A 7,758-nucleotide genomic window follows, 5' to 3' on the forward strand; every position below is an offset into this window, starting at 1 on the left:
AGCTGGGAGCGTGACTCAGCGAAAACAGACCTCGGGACCGTGACTCAGCAAAAAGCCGCCGGTGTCCTTGACTCAGCAAGAAAGGCGCAGCCTCACGCTGGCTGGGGAAAGGATTACTCAGCAGGATCGGGCGCCCCGAGCGGTCCCTGGATGGGAACCCTGCGCGCCTCTTTACCCCAAATCCTGCCTCTTCACCTCTCACCGCGCAGGGCTGTTGGGCGGCTTAGAGCCCTGCAGTGGCAGACACTCACCCGGGACCTTAACAAATGCCCCGAGCAAGTGACTGCCACTCGGTCTCCCCAGCAGGGTGGTAACTGCTGGAGCGGCCCCTGGGAGGGTGTTGGCAGGATTGAGTGACGGGACGATGTCCTTCTGCCCAATTCAAGGCACACTTGGCGTCTCTCCGGGGCCCGTGTCCCCATCTTAAAACTGAGGTAAGCTCCTTTCACTTAATGACATCCCATGGGTCTATTGGCTTCCTTGACTTTTAAACAAACAAAATTGTTAAATAATCCTTTTTTGATTTCAGAGAGGAAGCGATAGAAACATCAATGAGAGAGAATCACTGGTCGCTTGCCTCCTGCACGCCCCCTACTGGGGATCAAGCCTGAAACCCAGGCATGTGCCCTTGATGGGAATCGAACCCGGGACCCTTCAGTTCACAGGCTGACAGTCTAACCACTGAGCAACTGGCTACGGCTGGCTGCCATTATAATGTCTGTTTTATGCCTTTCCCTCCCTTTTGCTTAACATGCCTGTTTTCAAATTAGTACAAGACCCTTTCACGTAAGCACTATTTCGAAGGCTACACAAAAATCCATTCAGTGGACATATTCATTCAACACCTTAGTATCCTGAGGGCCCAGCCCCTGCTGTTAAAGGGTTGCTTCCTACTTGTTTTTCCTATTGAGAGAGAAAGATAAGAAGGCATATTTAAAACAAACAAACAAAAAACAAGCTCAGTGGCTTTCACACACTAGGGGAGGGGCATAGCTCATGTCAGATAATTGTCTGTTTTATTTTTGAATATACTTACCTGCCTTCCCCTCCCTGCCGAGGTCTGGATGGCAAGGTGAGGCAACGGGAGGAAGAAGGGGAGGGGGAGGGGGAGGGCCCGGGAGGCCGGGGTCTTCAGCAGGTCACAGGGGGCACGGGCATGGGATAAGAATAGGACCACAGTGGTTTAATGATTGTTCACCTTGCTGACTGTGGATAAGAGGTTTTCTTACAGACCCTGGGAACCTGGGGGATGTGTCGCAAGAAGGAAAACAGGGCTATAAAAAGAAACGCATTTTAAAAGCAGACGAGGACAGGACATGCTTTGACTGGGCTGCTGTGCCTGGACCCTGACCCCTTCCGTTCCGGGAGCCGGCCTCAGGAATGTTGACGGTTCTGCAGCCCCAGGACCGGGCGGGGCTGAGCGTTCCAACATCATGGAAGATTAGCCGCCTTGTTATCGGGCTTCGAGCACCTGAAAGCCAGGCTGTGGGCCCTCCCTCCTCTTTCCCCGGCTACTCGCCAGCTCACAGGCAGCCGCACGCAGCTTTCTCCCTCACCTATAAGCAGCCAGCTGGCCCGGTGGGCGAGAGCAGAATTTCCAGGGCGACCTGCTGCTCCCCCATGCAGCTGGCGTTATGGTAACAAACGCTCATATATGATTCAACCCCGTCTGTCTCTGCTTAGTTTGGCTCAAGTAGTGCCAGGCAGCCCCGGACCTGTTTAGTGTCCAGTATCACAGGTAAGTAAGCTGGTTTCTCGGGGACGCAAAGGAGGCTTTGTGCCCAGAAATGTTTTAATTAAATTTCTCTCAAAATCAGAAGGGGGGAAAAAAAAGAATGCAATAATAATAAATATAGAATAATGAAGCCAGCCTGGCTTTATCTATATTCATCTTTATACTACTGCAGTCCTCAACTGCCATTTTATTTTCTAATATATTTTTATTTATTTCAGAGAGGAGGGAGAGGGGGAGAGAGATAGAAACATCAACAATGAGAATCACTGCCTCTTTCACGTCCCCCACTGGGGATTGAGCCCGAAACCCGGGCATGTGCCCTGACCAGGAATTGAACTGTGACCTCCTGGTTCATAGGTCGATGCTCAACCACTGAGCCACACCAGCTGAGCAAATAAAAAATATATTTGCTTTATCACTCATTCTCTCTGTCCAGTACACACATACACACACATACATACACACATACATACATTATATATATATTTCTGGCTAATTATATATTTTTTAAAAGTGTTTTATGCTTTATGCTTTTTTTGATAATGGGTTTAACTAGAACTCCAAGAGTAGAATTCCTGGGTCAACTGTAGATATATGTTTAAGGTTTCTGGAGTGTTTTACTTGATTATAGGTAAAAGTATATTATTAATTTTTATAACTTTACGCCCTACATTCCTATAGAAAATGTAACTTTTATCATTGGGGCTGGGGGTGGAGCAAGTCTAAGTGACAGCAGGAGGAAGGACCACATCAGTGCTCTGATTGGCTGGGAGTGGAGGCCTGAGGGCTCTGCCATCCAGGGAGGGAGGAGCCTTGTCACAGGTTGTGTGGCATGACTTTGACCTGAGCAGCTGGCTAGGCAGCTGGTGTGTGTGTCACGGGTGCTGGGTGGAGTGATGCTGGGGGGAGCAGGCCTGTGCCTGGGAGAAGGTGGGTGGGGTTGAAGGGCTCCCCCTCGGATCTCTCCCTCCTACCAGGAGCCCAGCCTCGGCTCCGCGAGAAGGAACAGGTGGACTGAAAAGGCCCCTTTGTGCCCTTGCAGAGTTTGGGGTGAAGCTCAAGGTAGCCTTAGGTCTGTTATGGGCAGAAATGTGGTCCCCCAAGTTCATCTGTCAAGGCCCTAACCCCCAATACCTCAGAATGTGACTGTGTTTTAAAAAAATATTTTTATTGATTTCAGAGAGGAAGGAAGTGGGAGAGAGGGATAGAAACATCATTGATGAGAGAGAATCATTAATTGGCTGCCTCCTGCAGGCCCCACACGGGGGATCGAACCGTGACCTCCTGGTTCATAGGTCGACGGTCAACCACGGAGCCACACAGGCCGGGCAGCATGTGACTGTATTTGGAGATGGGGTGAAGATGAGGCGAGGAAGTTAAAATGGGGCCCGGAGGGTGGGCCCCAACCCTAAGCCACTGTGTCCTTCCAGGCGGAGGCGTGACCCCCAGAGCACGGGCACAGGGAAAGGCCTGGAGGGCACTCTGAGCTGCCTGCAACCTCGGCGAGAGGCCCGGGAGAGGCCAAACCCGCTGACCGTGGACTTTCAACCTGAAGGCCTGTGAGGGAAGAAATGTCTACTGTTTCAGCCACCCAGTCTGTGGTGCTTGGCTAGACTCTAAAACCGGAAGGGGCTCTGAATCAGCAGGCTCGCCAACCACCCTTTCCTGTCCGCTCTCTCCTCCTCCCTTTTCACTGAGAAAAAATGCCAGGCCTCCCAAAAACCCGAAATGAATGGCGCCATGAACACACGCCACCCTGTCCTCAGACCACGCACTGCACTGCTGGGGACGTGCTGCTTCTGTTTCTCTCGCTCCTTTTCTCGTTGCTGATTTTTCTTCCGGAACCACTTGAGAGTACGTCACAGGCATCACGACACTTCACCCATCAGAGCGAGGACACTGTCCACATTGTCATTATGATGCCAAAGGGAGTGATTGCTGATTCTGCAATGTCCCTTAATATCAGCCCACATGCAACTTTCTCCCGTGGTTCCCCAAAACGGTTCTTTAGGCCCCCCGCCCCCTCCCCGGCCCAATTCAGTCCAGGTTGTCTTGTCAGTGTCCTCGTGACATAGACTAGAAGAATTGCTTTGAAGAGACAGGTTGGTTACGTTGAAAATGTCCCATGTTCTAGATTTGTGTCACCCAGCTGGTGGGTGGCAGAGTTCAGATGCATTTCAGAACCAGATTTTTAATTTGCTTTGATCAGGCCTGTGACTGATTACGTAGGACAGGAAAAGTGCCTTTGAGTCAAACGGGAAGTGGCCACTGAGCAAGGGGAAACGGGATCTATTAATACACATGACACTATTCTTCCTTGTATTAAAATAATGTATATATATATATATATATATATATATATACACATATTTATTCATTTCAGAGAGGAAGGAAGAGGGAGGGAGGGTTTGAAACATCCTATATAATACAAGCCTAATATGCTAAGTGTCTGGTCGTCCAGTTGTCCGTTCAACCAATCAAAGCATAATATGCTAATGATATGCTAAGGTTGCTCAACTGCTCGCTATGATGTGCACTGACCACCAGGGGCAGACACTCTGACTGGTAGGTTAGCATGCTGTTGGGGTCCAGCAGATCAGGACTGAGCAAGACAGGCCGGACACACCCTGGAGCCCTCCCTCAGTCTCTCCCTGGCTGGCCAACCTCCCGTGTCCCTCCCTGGCCCTGATCATGCATCAGTGGGGTCCCTTGGCCTGGCCTGCACCCTCTCGCAATTCGGGACCACTTGGGGGATGTTGGAGAGCCGGTTTTGGCCTGATCCTGCAGGCCAGGCTGAGGGACCCCACTGGTGCATGAATCACTGGTGCACAAATTCGTACACAAGTCCTCTAGTCAATGATGAGAGAGAATAATCAATCAGCTACCTGATCAGCCGCCTCCTGCATGCCCCCATACTGGGGATCAAGCTTGCAACCTGGGCATGTGCCCTGACAGGGAATTGAACCGTGACCTGCTGGTTCATAGGTCGATACTCGACCACTGAGCCATGCCGGCTGGGTTGTTTTTTCTTCTAAATCCTGGTGGTTAAGCACATCCCTAGGACCTGGCTTTGAATCCAGTAGGAATAAGTCCTGTGGCCTGGCCAAGCCTCTACATGTCTCTGGGCCTCAGTTTTCTTGTCTGTAAAATGGGGATAATAATGGTACCTACCCCCGAGGCTTGTCTGAAATGAAATTACCCATGCCAAATATTTTGCATTGCACCTGGCTCATTCTGATTTCTCAGTAGAAAGTAATGATTATTGTGTTTTTGTCCTTGTGATCACTGATAAAGATAACTGCCCTGGCCTTGCCACCCGGCTCCTTCCCCACTCGCTGAAGTGAGCAGGCAGAAGTCTGGGACATGCATGTAGCTTGAACTTGAGCCCTGCGGGAGGAGAGACGTCACCTGGAGCCTGGTGTCACGGGATTCTCCGCAGGGCACAGGACTCAGGGACGCTGGGCTGCACAAGTCCAGGTGCCCTGCTCGCTGTGGACCAAGGGAACGGCGTCTGAGGAGGTTGCTGCTCCTCTGTGGCACCTAGAGCCTCTCCGGGGGCCGTTCTCCTGTCTCCCTGGTCAATGGTGGGGTCGTTCAATCTGTTCACGATGCAGCGAAGGCGGGCCCGGTGCCAGGGCATGATGAGGACGGTGTAAGGCGTGGGCTCTGAGCCTCTGGCCATTCCACTCTTCCTCGCCAGGGCAGCCGCGGAGGTGCACCCAGAGGGATGAGTGACCTGGTCAGGAGATCAGGGTCCCGAGAGGTGAGTAAGTTGCCTGAAGTGATGTCTGAGTCCCATTGTCCCACAAACCACCCAAACGTGTGCAGTTCCAGTCTTTACCCCTGCAAACTGCCCCTCCCACCCTCTGTATCAGAAGCCCTTGCTCAGTGCGTCAGTTACCTCGTGTGGCCACAAGGGGGCGCCACAGACGGGCTTAAACAGCAGGAATGTACTTTCTGGGCTAGAGGTCATGGTGCCCGCCCCGCAGGGCGGTTTCTTCTCCGCGTGTCAGTGTTCTTATAATCTCCTCTTATAAGGACACTCACCAGTGGGATTAGGACCCAGCTCACCTTAGTAACCTCCTTTAGCCTTAATCACCTTTTCAAAAGCCCTGTCTGCATATAGTGGGGTTCTGAGGCAGTTCTAGAGGAGGCAGCCGGTACAAAGGCCCTGGGGTCAGGTGTGAAGGACAGCCTGTGAGTTTGAGTGTCCGGCTCCTGGAGAGTCTGGCAGGGCCCTGCCCTCCCCCTGCACAGCCTTGGAGGCCGGGCCAGCAAGTTCATCTTTAACCTGAGAGCACGTGAAGGGTTTTAGGGCTGTGTTGGGGTTTGGGCGTGCGGACCTGTGAGACAATGTCAGATTAGCCTTTTGAAATTCATTCTGGCCTCGTGTGAGGAAGACACTGCCCGGGGGAGGGCCGAGTGGATGGTCAGTCCTCTCCCTCGTGTCCAGTGAGAGTAGAGTCCTCGGAGTTCAGAGCCCCTGGGCCCGGCAGCTTCACCGCCTCTTCCTGAGCGTCCTGCTGGGCCTGTGCTGACTCAGACGCGAAACCTCACCCCTTCCGGCTCATTTCCGCAAACCTACCCTGCTTGTGAGCGGAGCCTTTACGGAAGGTCTCGGGGTGACACTTGGCCACAGAAGACACTTCCACGTGGTGTCTTAGGTCTGTCCTTCCAAACCCTCTCAGGGGCCACTGTTCCCTCCCCGCCCTGTACCTGGCCACCTGCAGGGGGTGGCGGCTCACCTGCCCCTGACTCCTCTCTCTGTTGTCTCTGTGTTGTTGTTTTTTTAAAAAGTATTTTTATTGATTTCAGAGAGGAAGGGAGAGAAAGACTGAAACATCAATGAGAGAGAATCATTGATCAGCTGCCACCTGCATGCCCCCCACTGGGGATTGAGCCCCCAACCCGGGCATGTGCCCTGACCGGGAATCGAACGGTGACCTCCTGGTTCACAGGTCGCTGCTCAGCCCCTGAGCCACCCGGCTGGCTGTCTCTGTGTCTCTGAGCTGTCCCCCCCTCTTCCAGGGGGCACTGGAACCTCGGGCCACCTTCCTCTTCCCTGCAGAGGTAAGTTCTCTTTGCAAACCCCACCGCGACATCGTAACATCCTTCATTTCCTCCCTCCGCTGCCCTGGACCATGCCCAGCCTACCATCTCTCCACCCCCCCCGGCCCCCCCCGCCCCCCTGCCTTTGGGGCCCCTCAGGCAATGTTGCTAACATTCTCCTCACTGGCCCAGTCCAGCCTCAAAGTTCAGTCTCACAGCTGATTTGACTCCCACCACCTCCCCTCCCCTCCCACTTCAGGGATTTGCTGGAGGGACTCGGAGGGGGTGGGGGTGGCTGCTCTTTCGCTGCCCTCCCTCTGGCCTGACTGTGGGGGGTGGTGGGGGCAGGAAGGCAGAAAAGACCTTGTCCCCTGTCAGCTGGTGCGCCGTGGTCCTGTCTGTGTGACGAGCCTTGGTGTCCTCTGAGTGGCAGGTGTCTGTGTGGGCTCTGGACAGCGGTGATGGAGCAAGGATGCTGACTGGCATGTGTCCTCTGCGGCAGGATGGGGATGGACCAGTGGTGAATGGATGGGAGGAAAGGGACAAGGAGCGATGGAGGAGGGGCCAGAAGGCACGGGCTGTTCTCAACCTCCGGCCTCCAACCACCCCTGAGAAGGGACCGTCCCTGCCAGCCTCCTGCCTACGGGTGGCCAGGAAGCTTCTGCAGACTAAACGGTGCCTTCTAGCCCACAGACCTGGGGCCACACACCCATGTGCCTGTGCACACGTGTACACACACACACACACACACACACACACACACACACAGTGTGACTTTTCTGGTTCCAGGCAGCCTCAAACATAGCCCCTGCCCCAGAGTAAAATGAATCTCATCCCTGCCCAGCAGGTGTGGCTCAGTGGTTGAGCGTCGACCTATGAACCAGGTGGTCACGGTTTGATTCCCAGTCAGGGCACATGCCCGGGTTGTGGGCTTGATCCCCAGTGGGGGGCGTGCAAGAGGCAGTCAATCAATG

Source organism: Myotis lucifugus, unplaced genomic scaffold (genome assembly GCF_000147115.1).
Source record: "Myotis lucifugus unplaced genomic scaffold, Myoluc2.0 scaffold_103, whole genome shotgun sequence".
In the NCBI taxonomy this organism is placed as follows: domain Eukaryota; kingdom Metazoa; phylum Chordata; class Mammalia; order Chiroptera; family Vespertilionidae; genus Myotis; species Myotis lucifugus.